Source organism: Orcinus orca, chromosome 6, assembly GCF_937001465.1.
Source record: "Orcinus orca chromosome 6, mOrcOrc1.1, whole genome shotgun sequence".
NCBI lineage: Eukaryota > Metazoa > Chordata > Mammalia > Artiodactyla > Delphinidae > Orcinus > Orcinus orca.
In genome coordinates this window covers 40721611-40748579 of record NC_064564.1, presented here as the reverse complement: position 1 = coordinate 40748579, position 26969 = coordinate 40721611, and the positions used below count along the sequence as shown (strand labels likewise).

The window sequence follows — 26969 nt, the reverse complement described above, 5'->3', positions numbered from 1 at the left end:
GAAAAAGGCAGGCGGGGACGGGAAGTGAGCCCGCGGAAGTCTGACTCAGGTCAGTCTGGACAGCCGTGGGGAGGGGAAACGGGGTACCAAGTTACTTACCTGCTTGAAACTTGGCATTCAAGGCGCCTGCCTCCATCTCCGTCCTAATCTCCCTGCCATGTCCGGGACCCTCCGCAGAACTACTTATAGATTCCTCCAAAGGCCAGGCTAATCCATGCCTATGTGCCTTTGGGTACACAGTACTCTGCCTGAATTGCTTTTCTCTGGCTTATCTAGCTTGAGGCTTCCTTAAAAATGTCACCTTCTCCATGAAGTATTTCCCAGTCCAGACATAATTACTCTTATCTCTGTGCTAAAATCCACAGATGTCTACGGTAGACGAGAATGGCCGTTTATCACTTTAGTACAGTGCTTGCAAACTTCAGTCTCCATCAGAATTACCCAGAAGGCTTGGTAAAGCACAGACTGCTGACTCCAGAGTTTCTGATTCTATTCTGGTCTGGGCTGGTGTTGGAGGAAGAATCGAGAGGGCATGACCACTGATTGACCCACCAGCTGGACTCAGGCAGTCGCAGGCTCCTCCCACACCCTTTGTCTTTGGAATGTAGGCTCAGCCTACTTTCCCACAGTGGGAGCTGTTTCAAGGACGTAGCCTTGAGAGAGAAAGGTGTTTTTGAGACTGTCTGGACTGAATATATGACTGAATCCAGTTAAGGTCTCTTTAACTTTAAGGTTTTGGTGGGCAGGTACAGGGATCTATTCGTCTTGCAGGCGCCAAAGACAAGCCTCAGAAGTAAGTACCCTTGCTTATTAAATCTGCCACCTACCAATCTGGAGTGGTCTGACTCTTTCTTTGGTCTCTCCCTGCCCTCTGGGTATGGGACCAGTTTGTGAAGGAACAGGTAGGGCCAAGAATTTTCACTCCAAACCAAGTTCCCTGGTGTTGTTGATGCTGCTAGTCCAAGGATCACACTTTGAGAACCACTGGTTTAGTGCAAGAAATCATCATGCCTGGGTACGATCAGTGCTTATTTGTTAATTCACTCAATAAATGTCTCCTTTGGGCCTGCTGTGTGCCAGCCGGGACCAGGGGTTGAGTATTCAGTGTAAGCAAAGCAGACATAGAACCTACCCCCACTGGGGACACGGAAATTAAGCAAATAAACATACTATTATATTAACAAATTGTGATAAACACTCTAAAGGAAAAGAAAAAGAATATCATGAAAAAGAATAGTAACAAGAACCTATTTTATATTTTTCCTATTTTTTTTTTTAAAGGGGAGAGCACAAACGCAGTCCCCCACAACCACAAATTATGCAACTGAGTTTCTTTCACACATTTTAGGAAATCGCAAGGGTCGGCACACTCGGAGTGCAACGGAGGAGCGTCGCCCTGGGAAATACCACCTTCTTGATCGTGGTATTTCCCCTGCCAGGTAAGTATACAATAACCTATTTTAGATTGAGTCGTCAGGTAAGGCTTTTGGGGGAAAAGGGGCATTCATAGAGGCGTATTTTAAACAAACTCCTATAGGGTGGACTTATTGCACAGTATTATGACCTATTTTTAAGTTGTCCAGCCTAACACTAGACTATGTTCTCCTTGAAAGCTAAACTCTTATTAATATTTTTGCCGGGACTTCCTTGGTGGCGTAGTGGTTAAGAATCCGCCTGCCGTGCTTCCCTGGTGGCGCAGTGGTTGAGAGTCCACCTGCCGATGCAGGCGACACGGGTTCGTGACCCGGTCCGGGAAGATCCCACATGCCGCGGAGCGGCTGGGCCCGTGAGCCATGGCCGCTGAGCCTGCGCGTCCGGAGCCTGTGCTCCGCAACGGGAGAGGCCACAACAGTGAGAGGCCCGCGTACCGCAAAAAAAAAAAAATAGAATCCGCCTGCCAAGGCAGGGGACATGGGTTTGAATCCTGGTCCGGGAAGATCCCACATGCCATGGAGCAACAAAGCCCATGCCTCACAACCACTGAGCCTGTGCTCTAGAGCCCGTGAGCCACAACTACTGAAGCCCACATGCCTAGAGCTCGTGCTCCACAACAAGAGAAGCCACTGCAATGAGAAGCCCGCGCACTGCAACGAAGAGTACCCCCGCTCGCTGCAACTAGAGAAAGCACGCGCGTAACAACGAAGACCCAACGCAGCCAAAAATAGATAAATAAATAAAGTTATTTTTTAAAAAGACAAAAAAAATATATTTTTGCCTTCAGCATGCTGCAGAGAGTAGGGCCTTGATAGATAACATAAGAATGGATGGAAAGATGGAGGGAACATTGGAAGAATGAACAAATGAATGAATAAAATGTCAGATGATGTATGCATGTGTGCATGGGTGGATGGATGGTTGGATGAAAGGATGGATGGTGGATGGATGGATAACTGTCTCTGGCAACAACACAGAGAACCAGGATTCTCTACCTACCAGTGAGGCCAGAGTAGAAACTGATAGAAACTTAGCTGACTCCTTTACTGTATTTCAAAATCCTGTTAATCATTTAAGGTGACCACAAATGGCCCCTTCTCCCTAGAGCTCCCTTGACTATCATTGCTCAGCCTCACTCCCCACATGAATGCGTTTTATCATCTCTCACACTCCCGGACATGCCACACTTACTTCAACACATGCAACTGCCCTATGCTTGCCACTTACCACCTGTGTGCAAGTCTCTTCTGTCTCAGACTCAGAAGGGAAAAGGACTGGGGGGGGGAGGAAGAGGAGAAAGTTTTTCTCCTGGCTCTGAGCTAAAGAAGGCACAGAGCACAGAGGGTGGTGAGGAGATTCTTACTCTGATAATTTCTCACATGACTTCAAAAAAAAAGCACTTTAAATGACACATTTCCTCTAAATATGTGTCTGAGGCTCCTAAGAGGGACATAGTTTATTCAGAGATTCAATTTGAATTAAATAAGGAGAAGGAAATCACCCAGGGTCCCTCTGGGATGTTTAAAAATGGGAAGTGAAAAAATTATGTAGAGACGATCTCCTTCCGTTTGAAAACTCTCCAACCAGGGATGAAAGTTCAACTGGCTCTGCAGGCTTCAGACTTCCATACACTTGTTTCCAGCCCCATGGAAGCTCTTAGCCACCCAAGCCTGTCCTCCTATGCCAAAGGAACTTGACTTCAGAAGGGAATTTCCAAAGGATTTACAGGTGGGAAAAGAGCCCCTCTCCAACCAAAAGAGGGCAGAACAGAGAATCTGGGACATGAAATTCCCCAGAGATTGAAATAAAATACTTCTCAACTGTGAAGGACTTGAACAGAATACTCTCAAAAGAGGACAAGAGATAACAAGTGTGGGATGAACGTCCAACCCCAATATTAACTAAAGAAGTGTAAAGAAAGCAAGATTTCATAGGTATGCACACACACGCATGCACACATTTCAAACTGTAATACTCCAAGTCAGGATGTCCTGAAATGGCCTCTAGTGGGACTGTAATTGGTACATTTCTGAAGTCATTGGGCAGTAAGTAGGTCTCAAATGTCTATAAAATATTCATGCTCTTCCCCCCCCAAAAAGTGGAGGATACGATTTGACACCAATTTATTTCCAAATCTGATTATCTATCCTAAAGGAATCACTTGAAATACAAAACAACAGCAAAAAGAACACTAAACACAAAGACATTCATCTCTGTGTTACATAAATTAGTGAAAGACTGGAAACAGCCCAAAAGTCCAGCAACTAAAGAATGGTTGTTGGACTTCCCTGGTGGCACAGTGGTTAAGAATCCGCCTGCCAATGCAGGGGACGTGGATTCGAGCCCTGGTCCAGGAAGATCCCACATGCCACAGAGCAACTAAGCCTGTGCACCGCAGCTACTGAGCCTGTGCTCTACAGCCCATGAGCCACAACTACTGAGCCCGCACGCCACAACTACTGAAGCCCGTGTGCCTAGAGCCTGTGCTCCACAACAAGGGAAGCCACCACAATGAGAAGCCCGCACACCACAACGAAGAGTAGCCCCCGCTCGCCACAACCAGAGAAAGCCCACACGCAGCAACAAAGACCCAATGCAGCCAAAAATAAAATATTAATTAATTTAAAAAAAACAGTGCTGGCTCAGTAGTAAATATGCTGTTTATTTATGAAGGAAGGAAGGAAGGGAGGAAGGAAGGTTGATTGTTGGTTGGACATATATAGAATTCGATATATCCATGGGTTCTTCAGGGTTCTTCCTTGGGGAATGTGCTAGCAGTGATGTTGTGTAGGATGTAGGCTGCAGATCCTTCAGGAGAACACCCTGACTGAGTCCCTTGAGTCCAAAACCTGGTTCTCAGCTCCTCAGGGTCAGAACCTTACTTCTTACTGCACCACATAAGAACAAATTCTTGGTGACAGACTTTCACTAATAACACCCATGGCTGATAACATCAAAGGCTGATTTATTAGATTATGGTGGATGATATCCCTTTTCAAACAGCAGAATACGTAGCCACTGCCCAAAATCTGTCCCTCATCTGGTTTTGTGTAGATGGGAGGAAACATCAGAAGGTTTCTTGGTGAGCTGCATGTTTGAATAAAAGAAAACGGGTAGTTTTGAGGAGTATTTTTTCAAACCATGGTGAAGCTTGATGAAATGTCCTTGATCTATAGGACAGACAATTTCTCTAATGACTAAGGTGCTTGTTTCTCTCCCCTGGAGAGCCCGAAGGCTGCTTGGTGACCAGCTGGCTTTCTTGCACCTGCCTGTCCATGCTCACTGCTTCTCTTTTTATGAATGCAGTTCCATTCTCAGCACAGGTGACTGACCAATCCAGGGGTGGCACCAGCTGGATCAGTCATCGTCCCTCCTATGGGCATATGGAGTTGGGATTGTGCTAGTTCTCAATCTATTGCCTCTCAGCTCCAAATTCAATCTTCATTGTCTGCTCTGCAGAAATGTAGTGGATCATCTCAAAATTTTTCCTTTGCGAGCTGACAGATGTTAAGCTTTGTCAGTAGAGGGCACTGGAGAGACATTGTAGGAGGGATTTTCCTTCCGGATTCCGGTGTGCTTTGCTCAGCCCGCCCCTGTGGCAGGCAGCACCTGGCTTCTACAGCCTGGACAGCTTTTCCAGTATCCAGCTCCTGCGATGCAAGTGACTTGTCTTGCATCAGCTTCCTGCAGGACAGATGGCTTCTTTAGCATCCAACTCCTACAGTGCACAGTGGCCACCATCATCCAAACGCCCCAGCTTCCCCTCGCACTACTGCTACAGGTGGTTTTGTAGAAGAGGGACCCCAGTAAATACATCCCAAGCACTCTAGAGGGTGGATTTCCAGCATATTCTGCTCTGCCAGTGCAGCACCATAGTGACTTCTCTACCATCCTGTGAACCACAGCTACACCCTCTCCTACAAGGTCTGGGTCTTAGCCATGAGGGTGGGATGACGGTGTGGGCTGCCTCAGCCCTAGGGGGAGCAGCTGCTCCTTGCAGCTGCTGTTCCTATACTCCTGAAGTCCACTGGGCCTTGGGAGACTCTCTAGTACCCTAATAATCCTGATAATTAATGTCCCCCTCTTTTTTTTTTCAGTTTAATCTAGCTCTGGTGTGTTTTTGTAACTTATAAACAAAAGAGACTTAACTTGGGAATCCCTGGCAGTCCAGTGGTTAGGACTCTGTGCTCTCACTGCCCAGGGCCCGGGATCAACCCCTAGTCGGGGAACTCAGATCCCACAAGCTGAGCGGCACGGCAAAAAAAAAAAGAGAGAGAGAGACTTAACTAATACAATTGGACTCTGGGAGACCCTGCACCTCTTCTCATTATTAACTTCAGTAGAAAATTTAGAGTTTGAGAGATGTCCCCATTTGAAAAAACATTATTTATAAAAGTGAAAATAAGAAGCAACTTGGAAGTCCAATAATAGATAGGATTTGAAAAGTATTAATGTGCCTGTTTCTTTTGGTTTTTTCCTCCTCAGCACAAATCACGTGGGCTAGTTATTCTTCACTTGCCCCTTCAAATCCTTTGTCCACCGTTTTCCAATCTCTCTGTATACTGGGAGGTTGACCTCTGCAGAATACTTGTTCCCCTGCCTTCCCATTCAGTTGGGCCAATGGGAGGCCCTGAAAAGAGATAGAGGGCAGGTGGAGAGAGATGTCAGAGTCATTACTCCCCTAGTTCCCTCTCAGCCAGACCACGGGGGAGGCCATGGCTGCATCCCTCCTCCTAAATCCCTGTGCGACGGTCTCGCTCGCACAGCTGCAGCTTTTGCTGTTGCTCCTAGGACTAGGGGTGGTAACGCCCTCACACATTTCTGGTCCTGAGTGCCTCACCATTTCTTACGTGTTACCCTAGGCTTGCTGGCATCTTTGTAGGTAGTCCCATTATGAAACTCTTCAGTGACTGCGTTGAGTAAGCCATCTGTTTTCTGCTGAGACCCTGGCCGATTCTGTATCCATGAGAAGGCAGGAGGAACAGGGGTTAGAATTTGTTACAGAAAAGATGCAAAGAGGAAGACTAAGGTTTCTGACATGCAAAATGGGATCACATAGAAAGATAAAACCCTTAAAGGCAGGCTATTCAAATTATTTCTTCAGATTATTCTTTAGTTAGACCCACTGTTAATTTTCCCTATTAAGGAGGTAGGAAGTTGTGCAGGAGACTAGATCAGCTAGAGACGAAGAATATAGAAATCACAGTTTTTCTGCACATTCCCAGTCGAAGTGTGATATAAATCTGTAACCACTACAGGGACATACCTAACTAAATTATATACGGGTAGGATGGAATATTAATGATGATTACAGCAAATGAGTAAGAGCTTATAATGTACTGCCAAGTGAAAAAGGAAGGCATGAAACTCATAGTCCGTATGATCTCAGCTATGTTAAATATGTACACAGATATGCAAAGGGGGAAAAAAAACTTGGAAGGAATTCACCAAAATGTATAAAGAGGTTGCCTTTAGGTGGTGGGATTAAAGGTGGTATCTATTTTTTCATTTATATTTTTCTTTATTTTCCAATTTTTCTACAATGAGCATGAATTACTTTTGCAGCCAGAATTTTATTTGGTTTTTTTAGAGCACACATATATCATCCTCTGCTCACGTTATCAGGAACAAACCAGACTGACCCTGGCAAGTCCCAGCCAAGGAATCCGCCCCCAGATATGCCTTGGCCTGGTTCCTGTCAGGAACCTCAGCAAACAACTCTCTAAGTTAACCCTTTCTTCAGAAAAGAGTAGGAGGTGGTGAGACAGGTACCCTTCTGAGGAGGTTGCCTGCAGGAGCAGGGTTGCTACAACGGATCCAGGTGTCCTGAGCACCTACCGTGGAGTTATGGGGAGCTCTTAGTCTTACAGTCAGGGTTAGGTTGGGCCCTGTAGTGGGCTGCTGGGAAACAAAGTGAGTCACAAGTAGTCCTGTCCTTGGGGAACAAACAGGGACTCTACCAACAGTGACAGGCACAGGGTATGAATGGTGTCCTTGGAGAGTAGAAAACACAATAGGGCCAGCTTCATCAGAACTGGATGGAGATATGTAAGTTGATCCCTCTTCCCACCCAGGTGAGTGTGGTCTTGCCTTTGGGCCTTTCTGTGGGCCCTTCCCTCTGCTTCAAATGCCACCTCCCTATCCCATCTCTGTCTACTGCTGCCTGACTTACCTTTGGAGTATCTAGGTAGAATAGCTAGAAGTCTTCATCCTGGTGTATCCAGGCACTGGGTGCTCACCTCATCTCTTCTGGCCCCTGGAGGGTGCAGAGAGGCACCCCCTGCTGGGAGATGCATCACACGTAAGACCTCCTAAGGGCAGGGGCAGTGCTGGTGTTGGTACTTTGCTGTTTTGTTTTGTTTTGCTGTTGTAGGGGAGAAAAAATAATGTTTTCTCTACCCTTCTGAGTTCTTAGCTGAGACCCCTGTAATAAAAGACAGATTAACAAGAGAAAAACAAACAGAAGTTGATTAACCTGTATACCTCATTGGAGATACCCAGGGGGAAGTGAATAACGAATGCCCTGATGTGGCTTAGAATTCAGGATTAAATACCATCTTAATAGGGAAGGGGTGGGGGTTCGGGCAGGGAATGTAGGACTCTCAGGTGAGAGGAAATGATTTTAAGGACAGATGAATGGGCCCTTAGATTGAAGGTATGGTAGTTCATGACAAAGTTTATCTTCTGGGTGTGCTATCAACTTCTAGTCTCCTCTCTTCCCTAGTTGATGATACCACCGGGGAGGGACTCTATGACAAATGAGTTCTTCTGGAAGATCTATCCTTAGGCAGATAAGGAGAGTTCAGAGAAAGCCTCTCCCTACATTTGCTATTTTTCAAGTGCTTACACCTCAAAATAATCAATTTATCAAAGCATTTATTTAGGGGTGGCATATTCTGCTCCCCTTCATTGTGGTTATTTATGTTGTGGTTTTCAGTTTCCTTCCCCTTAGTTACCCCCACCCTGGGCTAGTCGCCCTCCACCCATCACAGCCTAGTCTGTGGGAAAAGCCTTCTCCCGGATCCTCACCAGGGCCCCTAGCAAAGGCCCAGCCTGCCCTCAGTCTCACTGTAGCCCACAGAGCTCGCCCCACCAGTGCCCAGGGCTACACCCAGACAAGCGTATGACCTGTGGAGGGAAAGAGATTGCAAAACTGGGCCACCTGCTCAGCGTCGAGGTGCGCTCGCCCTGAACTTCTTTCCTTCCCAGTGGGTTGGGGTGCCATGAACCCTCCCTGTACCTCTTCCCTCAACAAATGTTGAGGATCAAGAGGAAGAAGCTAAAAGTTCCTGAGCCCTGAGCCCTGAACCCTGGGCTCTGTGGCTCTGTGGCTGGCCATTTGCCTGGTCCAGAGCAGAGATGGTATCTCTGGGAGGGTAATGGGAAATACCCGCTTCCCCTCCAAACCCTACTCTTTCCCTTCCTTCCAGTCAAACCCATTATGCCTACCCAGTCATGGCAGACATCTAGGCAGGAAGGACCACAGGTATGGCCTCATTACCTGTCCCTGCTACCAGATGACATGCCTGTAGCCTTACCTGCTGAATCAGTCATTGCTGGGTGAGGGTGAGGAGAGGAAAGAAGACACTTGTTGCCTCTGCCCATCTTCCCTTCTATCCTGTCTGACTGGCCTGGCCTGGAGGCTGCTAGGTCAGCCTTTGGCCAAGACATCACACAGAACTGCATTTTGTTTCTGTTTACTTTCTTGTCAGACAGTGTGCTCATTTTAAGGCAGTGCTTCTCAAACAGTAATGTACAAAAAGATCCGTTGGAGATCTTGTTAAAGCACAGGTTCTGACTTGGTAGTTCCAACATGGAACCTGAGATTCTGCCTTTCTAACAAGCCCCTGACACTGTAAGGATTAAGGGACTCGATCTTGTATTCTAGGCTTAGCGAGGTATTGCCTGATCTGTGAAGGTTATCAGAACTCCAGTGTCAGAATTAATCATTGGGTTCCACTGTTTCCCCAACATCTGGCTCAGACCTTCACATATCTACTGACACAATCTGATTCATCTGTCTGCCGGGGGGGCTGCTGGGACAAGTAATCTTTGTAGTCCTCATACTAGGATGGTGGATGCCCAACAGTGTTTTGAATAAAAGAATGAACACATTAATGGCTTTTGAAGGCAATTTACAAAAGATGTAGGTTGTTAATAGCTAAGACAACATTTCCCAAACTGTGTTCCTTGGGACACCAGCTCTGGGGGTGTTAATACCGATAAATATTTGTTAAACAATGGAGGAGGAATGGGAAAGTTCTGTAGTCAATCTGGGAAATGCTAGGTTAAAAATAGACATCTGAGGGAGTTCCCTGGCAGTCCAGTGGTTAGGACTCTGCACTTTCACTGCCATGGCCTGGGTTCAATCCCTAGTCAGGGAAGATCCTGCATGCCGTGCAGCACGGCCAAAAAAAAAAAAAGACATCTGAGGAGCTGCATCCCTCCTCCTAAATTCCTGTGCAACGGTCTCGCTCGCACAGCTGCAGCTTTTGCTGTTGCTCCTAGGACTAGGGGTGGTAACGCCTTCACACATTAAAGACATCTCAATGTCTTTAATGATCTAATGGGCATTGCCAGTGTCCGAGACAGGGATTCAGTAGGCAGTGTTGCCCTCACTTATTTGACCACAGAGAACGTTTCATTTTTTTTTTTTTTTTTTTTGACCATGCTGCTTGGCTTGCAGGATCTTAGTTCCCTGATCTGGTATTAAACCGGGCCCTCAGCAGTGAAAGTGCTGAGTCTTAATCACTGGACCGCCAGGAAATTCCCACACAGAGAAATTTCCTGAGAAAATTACAGTGCTAGTGTGCTGAGGAATATAGGGGACAGTCATCACTCTGGGTGCTTATCCAAGGACTGTAGATAAAAATTGTTACAAAAGAGATCTAGAGAGAGAATTCCCTGCTGGCACAGTGGTTGAGACTCTGAGCTCCCAATGCAGGGGGCCCAGATTCGATCCCTGGTCAGGGAACTCGATTCCACATGCATGCCGCAACTAAGGAGCTGGCAAGCCGCAACTAAGGAGCCCACCTGCCACAACTAAGACCCAGTGCAAACCAATAAATAAATAAATAAATAAATAAATAAAGAGAGAGATCTAGAGAGAGGAGGGGAGAGGATGTGAGAACTAAAAAGAGAGACCCCCTTTTTCTGTTCCCCTTGCAGACTGGGTCAACAGACTCTTAAGATCTTATCAGCCACTGTGGGGTTCTACCTGCTCTTCTGGATTCCTCCGGGAGCAGACACAAGGAGAATTCTGACTCCCTCTTTCTCCTCTGATGCACTTTAGTGTCTGAGACAGGGAAGCCAGGAAACCTAGCAAAGACTATTTGGTGCTCAGTCCACTAAGAGGCTAAGGGCTCTGGTAAGTATCTCCAGAAAGAACGTTATTCCAGCTAGAAAGCAGGAACGGACATTTTTTAAATGACCATGTAATACAAGTCTGTAGTTGAGATTAGGGTAGAAATAAACTGACAGAAAGAAAGGTTGGGGGGGGGGGCTTCCCTGGTGGCGCAGTGGTTAAGAATCTGCCTGCCAATGCAGGGGATACGGGTTCGAGCCCTGGTCCAGGAAGATCCCACATGCCGCGGAGCAGCTAAGCCCGTGCGCCACAACTACTGAGCCCGCATGCCTAGAGCCCATGGTCTGCAACAAGAGAAGCCACCACAATGAGAAGCCCACCTACCACAATGAAGAGTAGCCCCCTCTCGCTGCAACTAGAGAAAAGCCAACACGCAGCAACAAAGACCCAATGCAGCCAAAAATAAATAAATAAATTTATTAAAAATCAAAAGTGGTGGGGGGGAGAGTCTAGCAAAAGGGTTCCAAGTGAATCCCAGAGTTTGTTTACCATAAAACAGTGGTTCCCAACTGGAGGTGATTTGCCCCCCTCATTGGACATTTGACAATGTCTGGAGACATTTTTGGTTGTCACAACCAGGGAGGAGGAATGCTACTGGCATCTAGTGGGTAGTAGCCAGGGACATCCTATAATGCACAGGACAGCCCTCTACAGCAAAGAATTATCAGGCCCAAAATGTCAATAGTGCCACTGTTGAGAAAACTTCTTGTTCTAAAACATTACCTGTAATTTAAAATTTAGAATGTTGCTTAAATTCAGCTGTTTTACCACAAAGAATCAGGAGAAATTTATTCAGTAGAAGATAATCCACGATTATCAATTTGGAGGTTCAAATCTTAGTCAACAGGGACTTCCCTGGTGGCTCAGTGGTTAAGAATCTGCCTGCCAATGCAGGGGACACGGGTACGATCCTTGGTGCAAGAAGATCACAGAGCAACTAAGCCCGTGTGCCACAACTACTGAGCCTGTGCTCTAGAGCCCGCAAGCCACAACTACTGACCCCATGCGCCACAACAAGAGAAGCCACCACAATGAGAAGCCCGTGCACTGCAACGAAGAGTAGCCCGCGCTCGCCCCAACTAGAGAAAGCCCGCATGCAGCAACGAAGACCCAATACAACCAGAAATAAAATAAATGAAAAAATAAATTATATAAAAAAAAATCTGGGCTTCCCTGGTGGTGCAGTGGTTGAGAGTCCGCCTGCCGATGCAGGGGACACGGGTTCGTGCCCCGGTCCGGGAGGATCCCACGTGCCGCGGAGCGGCTGGGCCCGTGAGCCATGGCCGCTGAGCCTGTGCGTCCGGAGCCTGTGCTCCGCAACCGGAGAGGCCGCAGCGGTGAGAGGCCCGCGTACCGCAAAAAAAAAAAAAAAAAAAAAAGAAAGAAAAAATCTTAGTCAACAATACTATTTTGTAAATTTAAACGACATCACAAAGAGCACTACACATTTTACAGAGAAACATACAAATAAAACGACTCACAGCATACATTTCCTTTAATTTAAAAGTTTGGGATGTTGCCTGGATTCAGCTGTTTTAGCACAGAGTTTTGGGGGAATTTATGAAGTAGAGGGGATAAAAATGTACAAATAAATAAATATTATGAGTGGAGCTGGGAAGGACCCCACTCCTGGTTATATCATTAGAGAAATTCTTACACAGGTGCATAAAGAACATGTAAGAGGATATTTTATCACAAAGTTATTTGTGGTGATTGGAGGGCTGGACACAATGAGGCATCCATCACTGGAATGTTCTGTCACGGTAAGGAGCAATGAGCTAGATAGACACACAACAGAGTAGTTAGATCTTTAAAACACGGTGCTGAATGTGGCAGGGGGAGGGTAAGAAACACAAAGAGACCTCCAGCACAATACTACTGATTGAAATTTAAAATTCATGCTTACAGAACTGTGCCTCATGCTTTCAAGAACACTCACTAATAGAATGATTTACAAATCTTAGGCATTGCACACACTTTACAGTTGGACTCTTAGAAATTAGTTTCCACTGCCTGGTGATAGCAATCTAAAATTGAGGCATAGGGACTTCCCTTGTGGCACAGTGAGTGGTTAAGCATCCGCCTGCCAAGGCAGGGGACATGGGTTCAAGCCCTGGTCCAGGAAGATCCCACATGCCACAGAGCAACTAATCCTGTGCGCCACAACTACTGAGCCTGTGCACCACAACTACTGAAGCCCACATGCCTAGAGTCCGTGCTCAGAAGCAAGAGAAGCCACCGCAATGAGAAGGCCACACACCTCAATGAAGAGCAGCCTCCGCTCGAGGCAACTAGAGAGAAAAGCCCTTGCGCCGCAATGAAGACCCAACACAGCCGAATAAATAAATAAATAAATTGAAGCTTAATTCAGTTTTTTTAAAGAGATATAATTTATATACTATGAAATGTACAGATCTTAAATGTTTAAATTGATGAATTTTGACAATTGTATACTTCAGTGTGATCACTCTAAACAATATATAGAACATCGCCATCACCCCAGAAAATTCCCTTCTGCCCTTCCCAGGAAATCCTCCCCACAGCCTTCCCTAAAAGCAACACTGATCCATTTCTGTCTGTTCCTATAAATAAGCTTTGCCTGTTGTAGAACTTCATATACATGGAATTATACAGTGTGTACTCTTTTATGTTTGCCTTCATTTGGGAAGTATCATGTTTTTGATTCATTCATGTTATAGCACATATAAAGAGTTAATTCTTTTTTTTTTTTTTTTCGGTATGCGGGCCTCCCAGCGCTGTGGCCTCTCCCGTTGCGGAGCACAGGCCCTGGACACATAGGCCCAGTGGCCATGGCCCACGGGCCCAGCCGCTCCGTGGCACGTGGGATTCCCCCGGACCGGGGCACAAACCCGCGTCCCCTGCATCAGCAGGCGGACTCTCAACCACTGCGCCACCAGGGAAGCCCCAGAGTTAATTCATTTTTATTGCTGAGTAGTATGCTACTGTATGGATGTTTCACAGTTTTTCTATTCACCAGATGAGGGACATTTGGGTTGTTTCCACTTTGGGGCTACTACAAATAAAGCTGCTATGAATATTCATGCATATGTCATTGTGTGGACATATGTTTTTATTTATCTTGGGTGGAATTGGTGGGTCATAAGGAAGATGTATGTGTAATTTTTTAAGAAACACCCAAAATAATGCTCCAAAGCAGTTGTATCATTCTGCATATTCACCAGCAACTGTTTACAAAGATGAACTACACTAGTTTATTCTTTTTAATTGCTGAGTACTATCCCATTGTAAGATTATAGCCTGGTCTCAGACTTACAGCCTCCAAAACTGTAAGAAAATAAATTCCTGGGGATTCCCTGGTGGCACAGTGGTTAAGAATCCGCCTGCCAATGCAGGGCACACGGGTTCGAGCTCTGGTCCTGGAGGATCCCACATGCTGCGGAGCAGCTAAGCCTGTGTGCCACAACTACTGAGCCTGCGCCCTAGAGCCTGTGAGCCACAACAACTGAGCCTGCGTGCCACAACTACTGAAGCCCACACACCTAGAGCCCGTATTCCTGCAACAAGAGAAGCCACCGCAATGAGAAGCCCACGTACTGCAACAAAGAGTAGTCCCTGCTCGCCGCAACTAGAGAAAAGCCCACGCACAGCAACAAAGACCCAACACAGCCAAAAATAAATAAATAAATTTATCAAAAAATAAATTCCTGTTGTTTAAAAAAAAATGTACAACCCAATTTATTTAAATGGGTAAAAGGCTTGAACACACCCTTGAAGATGTGCAAATAGCCGAAAAGCACATGAGAAAGCGTCCAACATCATTAGTCTTTAGGGAAGTGCAAATTAAAACCACAATGAGAGCTTCCGGGAAGATGGCGGAAGAGTAAGACGCGATCACCTTCCTCCCCACAGATACACCAGAAATACAACTACACGTGGAACAACTCCTACAGAACACCTACTGAACGCTGGCAGAAGACCTCAGACCTCCCAAAAGGCAAGAAACCCCCCACGTACCTGGGTAGGGCAAAAGAAAAAAGAATAAACAGAGACAAAAGGATAGGGACGGGACTTGCACCAATGGGAGGGAGCTGTGAAGGAGGAAAGGTTTCCATACACTAGGAAGCCCCTTCGCGGGCGGAGACTGCGGGTGGCGAAGAGGGAAAGCTTCGGAGCCGCGGAGGAGAGCACAGTAACAGGGGTGCGGGGGGCAAAGCGGAGAGATTCACACACAGAGGATCGGTGCCGATCGGCACTCACTAGCCCGAGAGGCGGGGCGGGCGGGGCTGGGAGCTGAGGCTCCGGCTTCGGTAGGAGGCAGGGAGAGGACTGGGGTTAGCGGCGTGAACACAGCCTGCAGGGGGTTAGTGCGCCACGGCTGGCCAGGAGGGAGTCCGGGGAAAAGTCTGGACCTGCTTAAGAGGCAAGAGACTTTTTCTTCCCTCTTTGTTTCCTGGTGCGCGAGGAGAGGGGATTAAGAACGCTGCTTAAAGGAGCTCCAGAGACGGGCGCGAGCCGCGGCTAAAAGCGCGGACCCCAGAGACAGGCATGAGACGCTAAGGCTGCTGCTGCCGCCACCAAGAAGCCTGTGTGCGAGCACAGGTCACTATCCACACCCCGCTTCCGGGGAGCCTGTGCAGCCCGCCACTGCCAGGGTCCGGGGAACCAGGGACAACTCCCCCGGGAGAACGCACGGCACGCTTCAGGCTGGTACAACGTCACGCCGGCCTCTGCCGACGCAGACCCGCCCCGCACTCCGTGCCCCTCCCTCTCCCCCCCGCCCTACCGCCTGAGTGAGCCAGAGACCCCGAATCAGAGGCTTCTTTAACCTCGTCGTGTCTCAGCGAAGAACAGACGCCTCCGGCGACCTACACGCAGAGGCGGGGCCAAATCCAAAGCTGATCCCCTGGGAGCTGTGAGAACAAAGAAGAGAAAGGGAAATCTCTCCCAGCAGCCTCAGGAGCAGCGGATTAAAGCTCCATAGTCAATTTGATGTACCCTGCATCTGTGGAATACATGAATAGACAACCAATCATCCGGAATTAAGGAAGTGGACTTTGAGAGCAAGATTTATGATTTTTTTTCCCCTTTTCCTTTTTTTGTGAGTGTGTATGTGTATGCTTCTGTGTGAGATTTTGTCTGTATAGCTTTGCTTCCACCATTTGTCCTAGGACTCTATCCGTCCGTTTTTTTTTCCTCTTAATATTTTTTATTTTAATAACTTTATTATATTTTATCTTACTTTATTTTACTTTATCTTCTTTCTTTCTTTTTTTCCTTCCTTCCCTCCTTCCTTCCTTCCTCCCTCCTTCCCTCCCTCCTTTCTTTCTTTCTACTTCTACTAATTCTTTCTTTCTACTTTTTCCCCCTTTTATTCTGAGCCGTGTAGATGAAAGGCTCTTGGTGCTGCAACCAGTAGTCAGTGCTGTGCCTCTGAGGTGGGAGAGCCAACTTCAGGACACTGGTCCACAAGAGACCTCCCAGCTCCACATAATATCAAATGGCGAAAATCTCCCAGAGATCTCCATCTCAACACTATCACCCAGCTTCACTCAACGACCAGCAAGCTACAGTGCTGAACATCCTATGCCAAACAACTAGCAAGACAGGAACACAACCCCACCCATTAGCACAGAGGCTGCCTAAGATCATAATAAGTCCACAGACACCCCAAAACACACCACCAGACGTGGACCTGCCCACCAGAAAGACAAGATCCATCCCCATCCACGAGAACACAGGCACTAGTCCCCTCCACCAGGAAGCCTACACAACCCACTGAACCAACCTTAGCCACTGGGGACAGACACCAAAAACAACGGGAACTATGAACCTGCAGCCTGCAAAAAGGAAACCCCAAACACAGTAAGTTAAGCAAAATGAGAAGACAGAAAAACACACAGCAGATGAAGGAGCAAGATAAAAACCCACAGACCTAACAAATGAAGAGGAAATAGGCAGTCTACCTGAAAAAGAATTCAGAATAATGATAGTAAAGATGATCCAAAATCTTGGAAATAGAATAGACAAAATGCAAGAAAGATTTAACAAGGACCTAGAAGAACTAAAGATGAAACAATGATGAACAACACAATAAATGAAATGAAAAATACTCTAGATGGGATCAATAGCAGAATAACTGAGGCAGAAGAACGGATAAGTGACCTGGAAGATAAAATAGTGGAAATAACTACTGCAGAGCAGAATAAAGAAAAAAGAATGAAAAGAACTGAGGACAGTCTCAGAGACCTCTGGGACAACATTAAACGCACCAACATTTGAATTATAGGGGTTCCAGAAGAAGAAGAGAAAAAGAAAGGGACTGAAAAAATATTTGAAGAGATTATAGTTGAAAACTTCCCTAATATGGGAAAGGAAATAGTTAATCAAGTCCAGGAAGCACACAGAGTCCCATACAGGATAAATCCAAGGAGAAACACGCCAAGACACATATTAATGAAACTGTTGAAAATTAAATACAAAGAAAACATATTAAAAGCAGCAAGGGAAAAACAACAAATAACACACAAGGGAATCCCCATAAGGTTAACAGCTGATCTTTCAGCAGAAACTCTGCAAGCCAGTAGGGACTGGCAGGATATATTTAAAGTTATGAAGGAGAAAAGCCTGCAACCAAGGTTACTCTACCCAGCAAGGATCTCATTCAGATTTGATGGAGAAATTAAAACCTTTACAGACAAGCAAAAGCTGAGAGAGTTCAGCACCACCAAACCAGGTCTACAGCAACTGCTAGAGGAACTTCTCTAGGCAAGAAACACAAGAGAAGGAAAAGACCTACAATAACGAACCCAAAACAATTAAGAAAATGGGAATAAGAACATACATATCGATAATTACCTTAAATGTAAATGGACTAAATGCTCCCACCAAAACACACAGATTGGCTGAGTGGATACAAAAACAAGACCCATATATTTGCTGTCTACAAGAGACCCACTTCAGACCTAGAGACACATACAGACTGAAAGTAAGGGGATGGAAAAAGATATTTCATGCAAATGGAAACCAAAAGAAAGCTGGAGTAGCAATTCTCATATCAGACAAAATAGACTTTAAAATAAAGACTATTAGAAGAGACAAGGAAGGACACTACATAATGATCAAGGGATCGATTCAAGAAGATATAACAATTGTAAATATTTATGCACCCCACATAGGAGGACCTCAATACATAAGGCAAACACTAACAGCCATAAAAGTGGAACTCGACAGTAACACATTCATAGTAGGAGACTTTAACACCCCACTTTCACCAATGGACAGATCACCCAAAATGAAAATAAATAAGGAAACACAAGCTTTAAATGATACATTAAACAAGATGGACTTAATTGATATTTATAGGACATTCCATCCAAAAACAACAGAATACACATTTTTCTCTAGTGCTTATGGAACATTCTCCAGGATAGATCATATCTTGGGTCACAAATCAAGCCTTGGTAAATTTAAGAAAATCGAAGTTGTATCAAGTATCTTTTCCGACCACAATGCTATGAGACTAGATATCAACTACAGGAAACGATCTGTAAAAAATACAAACACATGGAGGCTAAACAATACACTACTTAATAACGAAGTGATCACTGAAGAAATCAAAGAGGAAATTAAAAAATACCTAGAAACAAATGACAATGGAGACACGACGACCCCAAACCTATGGGATGCAGCAAAAGCAGTTCTAAGAGGGAAGTTTATAGCAATACAAGCCTACCTTAAGAAACAGGAAACATCTCGAATAAAAAACCTAACCTTGCACCTAAAGCAATTAGAGGAAGAAGAACAAAAACCCCCAAAAGTTAGCAGAAGGAAAGAAATCATAAAAATCAGATCAGAAATAAATGAAAAAGAAATGAAGGAAACGATAGCAAAGATCAATAAAACTAAAAGCTGGTTCTTTGAGAAGATAAACAAAATTGATAAACCATTAGCCAGGCTCATCAAGAAAAAAAGGGAGAAGACTCAAATCAATAGAATTAGAAATGAAAAAGGTGAAGTAAAAACTGAAACTGCAGAAATACAAAAGATCATGAGAGATTACTACAAGCAACTCTATGCCAATAAAATGGACAACCTGGAAGAAACGGACAAATTCTTAGAAATGCACAACCTGCCAAGACTGAATCAGGAAGAAATAGAAAATATGAACAGACCAATCACAAGCACTGAAATTGAAGCTGTAATTAAAAATCTTCCAACAAACAAAAGCCCAGGACCAGATGGCTTCACAGGCAAATTCTATCAAATATTTAGAGAAGAGCTAATACCTATCCTCAAACTCTTCCAAAATATAGCAGAGGGAGGAACACTCCCAAACTCATTCTACGAGGCCACCATCACCCTGATACCAAAACCAGACAAGGATGTCACAAAGAAAGAAAACTACAGGCCAATATCACTGATGAACATAGATGCAAAAATCCTCAACAAAATACTAGCAAACAGAATCCAACAGCACATTAAACGGATCATACACCATGATCAAGTGGGGTTTATTCCAGGAATGCAAGGATTCTTCAATATATGCAAATCAATCAACGTGATACACCATATTAAGAAACTGAAGGAGAAAAACCATATGATCGTCTCAATAGATGCAGAGAAAGCTTTCGACAAAATTCAACACCCATTTATGATAAAAACCCTCCAGAAAGTAGGCATAGAGGGAACTTTCCTCAACATAATAAAGGCCATATATGACAAACCCACAGCCAATATCGTCCTCAATGGTGAAATACTGAAAGCATTTCCACTAAGATCAGGCACAAGACAAGGTTGCCCACTCTCACCACTCTTATTCAACATAGTTTTGGAAGTTTTAGCTACAGCAATCAGAGAAGAAAAGGAAATAAAAGGAATCCAAATCGGAAAAGAAGAAGTAAAGCTGTCACTGTTTGCAGATGACATGATACTATCCATAGAGAATCCTAAAGATGCTACCAGAAAACTACTAGAGCTAATCAATGAATTTGGTAAAGTAGCAGGATACAAAATTAATGCACAGAAATCACTGGCATTCCTATACACTAAAGATGAAAAATCTGAAAGTGAAATCAAGAAAACACTCCCATTTACCATTGCAACAAAAAGAATAAAATATCTAGGAATAAGCCTACCTAAGGAGACAAAAGACCTGTATGCAGAAAATTATAAGATACTGATGAAAGATACAAATAGGTGGATACAAATAGATGGAAAAGTATACCATGTTCTTGGATTGGAAGAATCAACATTGTGAAAATGACTCTACTACCCAAAGCAATCTACAGATTCAATGCAATCCCTATCAAACTACTAGCAGTTTTCACAGAACTAGAACAAAAGATTTCACAATTTGTATGGAAACACAAAAGACCCCGAATAGCCAAAGCAATCTTGAGAACGAAAAACGGAGCTGGAGGAATCAGGCTCCCTGACTTCAGACTATACTACAAAGCTACAGTAATCAAGACAATATGGTACTGGCACAAAAACAGAAAGATAGATCAATGGAACAGGAAAGAAAGCCCAGAGATAAATCCACGCACATATGGTCACCTTATCTTTGATAAAGGAGGCAGGAATGTACAGTGGAGAAAGGACAGCCTCTTCAATAAGTGGTGCTGGGAAAACTGGACAGCTACATGTAAAAGTATGAAATTAGATCACTCCCTAACACCATACACAAAAATAAGCTCAAAATGGATTAAAGACCTAAATGTAAGGCCAGAAACTATCAAACTCTTAGAGGAAAACATAGGCAGGACACTCTATGACATAAATCACAGCAAGATCCTTTTTGACCCACCTCCTAGAGAAATGGAAATAAAAACAAAAATAAACAATGGGGACCTAATGAAACTTCAAAGCTTTTGCACAGCAAAGGAAACCATAAACAAGACCAAAAGACAACCCTCAGAATGGGAGAAAATATTTGCAAATGAAGCAACTGACAAAGGATTAATCTCCAATATTTATAAGCAGCTCCTGCAGCTTAATAACAAAAAAAACAAACAACCCAATCCAAAAATGGGCAGAAGACCTAAATAGACATTTCTGTAAAGAAGATATACGGACTGCCAACAAACACATGAAAGATTGCTCAACATCAATAATCATTAGAGAAATGCAAATCAAAACTACAATGAGATATCATCTCACACCAGTCAGAATGGCCATCATCAAAAAATCTAGAAAAAATAAATGCTGGAGAGGGTGTGGAGAAAAGGGAACCCTCTTGCACTGTTGGTGGGAATGTAAATTGATACAGCCACTGTGGAGAACAGTATGGAGGTTGCTTAAAAAACTACAAATAGGGCTTCCCTGGTGGCGCAGTGGTTAAGAATCTGCCTGCCAATGCAGGGGACACGGGTTCAAGCCCTGGTCTGGGAAGATCCCACATGCTGTGGAGCAGCTAAGCCCATACGCCACAACTACTGAGCCTGTGCTCTAGAGCCAGTGTGCCACAGCTACTGAAGCCCATGTGCCTAGAGCCCGTGCTCTGCAACAAGAGAAGCCATCGCACTGAGAAGACCGTGCACTGCAATGAAGAGTAGCCCCTGCTCACCACAACTAGAGAAAGCCCGTGCACAGCAACAAAAGACCCAACACAGCCTAAATAAATAAATAATAAAATAAATAAATTTATTAAATAAAAAAACTACAAATAGAACTACCATATGACCCAGCAATCCCACTACTGGGCATATACCCTGAGAAAGCCATAATTCAAAAAGAGTCATGTACCAAAATGTTCATTGCAGCTCTATTTACAATAGCCCGGAGATGGAAACAACCTAAGTGTCCATCATCAGATGAATGGATAAAGAAGATGTGGCACATATGTACAATGGAATATTACTCGGCCATAAAAAGAAACGAAATTGAGCTATTTGTAATGAGGTGGATAGACCTAGAGTCTGTCATACAGAGTGAAATAAGTCAGAAAGAGAGAGACAAATACCGTATGCTAACACATATATATGGAATTTAAGGGAAAAAATGTCATGAAGAACCTAGGGGTAAGACAGGAATAAAGACACAGACCTACTAGAGAATGGACTTGAGGATATGGGGAGGGGGAAGGGAAGCTGTGACAAAGCGAGAGAGAGGCATGGACATGTATACACTACCAAACGTAAGGTAGATAGCTAGTGGGAAGCAGCCGCATAGCACAGGGGGATCAGCTCGGTGCTTTGTGACCGCCTGGAGGGGTGGGATAGGGAGGGTGGGAGGGAGGGAGACGCAAGAGGGAAGAGATATGGGAACATATGTATATATATAACTGATTCATTTTGTTGTAAAGCAGAAACTAACACACGATTGTAAAGCAATTATACTCCAATAGGGATGTTAGAAAAGGAAAAACAAAACAAAACAAACAAAAAAAGACAACAAAAAAACCCCACAATGAGATATCATTTTACATTCACTAAAATGAGGCTATTGATAAATTGGAGGCTATTGGCTATCACACAGACAATAGTGAGTGACAACAGCTCTCTAGGGCCACCAGCCCTACAAAAGTATTCAGCATGGGATTTGCACATTCCCACATGGACTATTTTTTTAAATAGATTTTATTTATTTATTTATGTATTTATGTATGTATGTATGTTTTTATTTATTGGCTGCGTTGGGTCTTCTGTTGCTGTGCACTGGCTTTCTCTAGTTGTGGCGAGTGGTGGCTACTCTTTGTTGCGGTGTGAGGGCTTCTCATTGCAGTGGCTTCTTTTTGTTGCGGAGCACAGGCTCTAGGTGTGCAGGCTTCAGTAGTTGTGGCACACGGGCTTCAGTAGTTGTGGCTTGTGGGCTCTAGAGCACAAGCTCAGTAGTTATGGCATGTGGGCTTTGTTGCTCTGTGGCATGTGGGATATTCCCGGACCAGGGCTCGAACCCGTGTCCCCTGCATTGGCAGGCGGATTCTTAACCACTGCGCCACCAGGAAAGCCCCTCCCACATAGACTATTGTTGGTCAGAAGATAAAACTGATGTTTTCCATCCGTTGGATGGGGCCACTGAGGGTGCCTGAAACACATATTGGGGCAGGCCCTTGTAACTGTTCTTTCTCTCATGCTATAGACTGAATGTGTCCTGACAAAATTTATTATGTTGAAACCTAATCTCTAATGTGATGGTATTTGGAGGGGGCCTTTGGGAGGTGATCAGATCATAAGAGCTCCCTTGCTTCTTCTTACCATGTGAGGACACAGAGAAAAGATGAACTGTCATGGCACCTGTGGGTGTGTAGTTTGGCATATGTAGTTTGGCAAATCTAAAATCTCAGGATGATATATTCCTGAGTTAGTCCAACCCAAGACCACCACACACTCTTCTGGAAAATCCCCATTTTGCAGTCTGTTTCTGTTGCTTGCAACCCATGGACCCTATCAGATTAATAGTGATCTGGAGTGGTGTCACATTGCACCTGGCCATAATAACCTATGGTGGTCTTTCTAAAGACCATCAGGCTCTGGAAGGGGAGAAGTAGAACTTCATGAGCCTTTGTTCTAAGCTCTGTTATATGTTAGCTCAGAGGACTTGAGCTCTGAGCTATGCCTGTAAGTGGAATTGCTTGGATGACACATGGTCCCAGAACACCAGATCTCTCGTGACCCCAGGTCACTCCTAGGGTGAGACTGGCCTAAAAATTTATTCTAGTTGATGGCGATCGAGCCAGGATTCCATGTACCAGGAGAGAGGGCAGGTACTGAAGCTGCTGTCTGTGAGCCCTAAAGATGGGCTTAGGATGGCTTTTGGAATGAAGTACCACATCTAGGGTTTGGAGGAGATTTTGGGTTCTTGGGAGCCCAGCCAGGTGGGCCAAGAACTAGAAAAAGTGTCGCCCTTGGAATAGAGTGCCACTTCTGTTCCCGTATGGACATAGCACAGTGTGGTCAGTGGCTGGACCCACTGGGCCAACTGGAGTTCAGCCTGGTTTTCAGAGCACTCTGAAGCCCTCAAGCCCAGCTGACTGAGCATCTGAAGTTGGGCTCCTTGCTGTCCTGAAGTTGCATTCAGTCCCAGATGTATTCATATAATCAACACATATGCCAGGCCCTGTGCAGGGCATTGGGGATATGAGGCGAATCAGATGTCCTCCACTCCTCTTTCTTAGGAAATATTGGAGACAGTCACATAAGCAAGAAAGGGCCAGGGAACATTACAGGTGCTACTGGGATGTATATCTGTACAGATAAGGGACCCAAACTGAGGAGGACTGAGAGCTTGGGAAGAGAGTACCAAGGAGGTGATAGAGGGGCATCTGGGCAGAGGGTGCAGCATGAGCAACGGTTTGGAGGCATAAAACCCTGGTGGGTGGTTTTGTCTGTTGCAGTGAAGGGTTAAATGGCCAGAGATGAAGTTAAAGAGGCCAGCAAAGGCCCAGTCATGGAGGAACATGTATGCTATATCAAAGGGTTTGGTTTTCATCCTCAAGTCAATGAGATTGAATAATTTTAATTGAATTGATGATAATAATTCAATAATTTCAAGAGAGGGATCACATGTTCATTTTTGCATTTCAGAAAGAAATTGCTCAGGAAGCAGATAGAGGATGCGTTGGAGGAGGTGAAATCGACTTCTGAGCGTTGGGGAGGAGGTGAAGTTGGTAAGACCTGATTCCCTGAGTGCAGAGGGAAGGGAGAAGTTCAGCAGGATGCCCAGGTCCACTTGGATGATGACGGTGCCCTTTTTTTTTTTTTAATTTTTGAATTTTATTTTATTTATTTTTTTATATAGCAGGTTCTTATCAGTTATCTGTTTTATACATATTAGTGTATATATGTCAATCCCAATCTCCCAATTCATCCCACCACCACCACCCCCCTGTGCCACTTTTCTCCCTTGGTGTCCATACGTTTGTTCTCTACATCTGTGTCTCTATTTCTGCCCTGCAAACCAGTTCATCTGTACCATTTTTCTAGGTTCCACATATATGCGTTAATATATGATATTTGTTTTTCTCTTTCTGACTTACTTCACTCTGTATGACAGTCTCTAGATTCATCCACATCTCTACAAATGACCCAATTTCGTTCCTTTTTATGGCTGAGCAATATTCCATTGTATATATGTACCACATCTTCGTTATCCATTCGTCTGTCGGGCATTTAGGTTGCTTCCATGACCTGGCTATTGTAAATAGTGCTGCAATGAACATTGGGATGCATGTGTCTTTTTGAATTATGGCTTTCTCTGGGTATATGTCCAGTAGTGGGATTGCTGGGTCATATGGTAATTCTACTTTTAGTTTTTTAAGGAACCTCCATACTGTTCTCCACGGTGGCTGTATCAATTTACATTCCCACCAACAGTGCAAGAGGGTTCTCTTTTCTCCACACCCTCTCCAGCATTTGTTGTTTGTAGATTTTTTGATGATTGTCATTCTGACTGGTGTGAGGTAGTACCTCATTGTAGTTTTGATTTGCATTTCTCTAATAATTAGTGATGTTGAGCAGCTTTTCATGTGCTTCTTGGCCATCTGTATGTCTTCTTTGGAGAGATGTCTATTTAGGTCTTCTGCCTATTTTTAGATTGGGTTGTTTGTTTTTTTAATATTGAGCTGCATGAGCTGTTTATATATATTGGAGATTAATCCTTTATCTGTTGATTCGTTTGCAAGTATTTTTTCCCATTCTGAGGGTTGTCTTTTCATCTTGTTTGTATTTTGCTTTGCAAAAGATTTTAAGTTTCCTTAGGTCCCATTTGTTTATTTTTGTTTTTGTTTCCATTCCTGTAGGAGGTGGATCAAAAAAGATCTTGCTGTGATTTATGTCAGTGTTCTTCCTATGTTTTCCTCTAAGAGTTTTATAGTGTCCGGTCTTATATTTAGGTCTCTAACCCATTTTGAGTTTATTTTTGCGTATGGTGTTAGGGAGTGTTCTAATTTCATTCTTTTACATGTAGTTGTCCAGTTTTCCCAGCACCACGTATTGAAGAGACTATCTTTTCTCCACTGTATATCCTTACCTCCTTTGTCATAGATTAGTTGACCGTAGGTGCGTGGGTTTAGATGATGGTGCTCTTTACCCAGATGGAGGAACTGGGAGGTAGGACATCTCTGGGTAGAGAGAAGATGGTAAGTGGACTTTTGGACAGATTGAGTGAGGGGTCCGTGAAATCTCTCTCTCACTATTTCTATCACTGCCCCAACCACAGCATTTTATAAATATGGCTCAAGTGTCCATGTGTCCATTCCACCTCCCCACCATGTGTGAACCGCAAGCCCTTTGAGCATGGAGATCCAAGTCTCACTCATCTCTGTGGTTCCAGGACCAGCACAATGACAGGTACCCAACAGTAGGTGCTCAATTAGTGTCCATTGAATGGCAGGCTGGGTGTCCCCATGGGGAGATGACTTCAGCCCATTCCCATCACTGAGTCCTTCTTGGAGTCAGATCCCAGACTAGTAGATGAAATCTCCTCTTAAAGGAGTAGAAGGGTGTCCTTTCCTCCCACTGCCATCGTGTGGGGTCCTGCAGCTTTGGACCAGGTGGAATGGGAAGTGGTCAGACCTGGGACATGTTGGGTGGCTGAGGAGGCCAGGATAAGACAGGTTGTGGAGCTGGCTGTGTCCAGACCAGGCCTCCCTGGAGTAGGTGCCCACACCCATTCCTGCTGCTCACAACAGGTAGATGGGCTGGGAGGGGCACTTGAGGCTGGTGGAAGGGTGGAGCAGGATGTTGGCTAAGGGGCCAGGTAAGACGGTCCAGGGACAAGCTGGCTGTATTGGCCATGCCCTCTGGCAGGCCCAAGACCTGACTGAGTTCGGTTTATTCACCTTAAGCCAAACAAGGCCTCTGTACCCACCACCCATCAGCAGGGCTCATGACTCAGACCTAACGGATCCTGGGTTGCCGTCATCAAGGAGGGGCTGTATTCCTAGAAAAGCTGGGCGCCAGTGCAAGTCTCAGTAGTCGGGGTGAAGTCTGCTGGGTGAGGCTGGGATGCGTCAGCTCAGCCAGTGTGCATGTCCCAGGCCTTCACTCTGACCTGGAGCAGGAGATGGAGGAATCACCGGCTTCCTTGCCTGAGCGCAATTCTGTCCTTACTGTGTTGATCCCAGCACTTGTGTAGGTGCCCAGGGCTTTTAGGGCTTGGCCTCGGCTCTGCTCCTAGGAATCCCCACTCAAGGCACTTCCTTGGCATCACAGTGGCTGCACACATCTCCCCTCATACTCTCCTCATCAGG

General features: G+C 44.9%; 2 long non-coding RNA genes and 1 other non-coding gene across 3 annotated transcripts in view; 1 reads left to right on the top strand and 2 right to left on the bottom strand.

The window, feature by feature from the left end:
• The first annotated feature begins 99 nt into the window (after positions 1-99).
• Positions 100-25145, top strand: LOC125964730 (uncharacterized). Its single transcript, XR_007477973.1, has 3 exons — positions 100-793; positions 1349-1439; positions 24304-25145. It is a non-coding gene; the product is annotated as an uncharacterized LOC125964730 (long non-coding RNA).
• On the bottom strand, positions 1279-1447 carry LOC117203396 (U1 spliceosomal RNA). Its single transcript, XR_004486132.1, has one exon. It is a non-coding gene; the product is annotated as a U1 spliceosomal RNA (small nuclear RNA).
• LOC125964728 (uncharacterized) overlaps positions 5848-26969 on the bottom strand; it is a 29331-nt gene continuing 8209 nt past the window's right edge. The window contains exons 3-4 of the long non-coding RNA XR_007477970.1: positions 7607-7858; positions 5848-6390 (exon numbers count right to left, since the gene is read on the bottom strand). This is a non-coding gene — a long non-coding RNA (uncharacterized LOC125964728). The remainder of the gene's footprint in view (positions 6391-7606; positions 7859-26969) is intronic.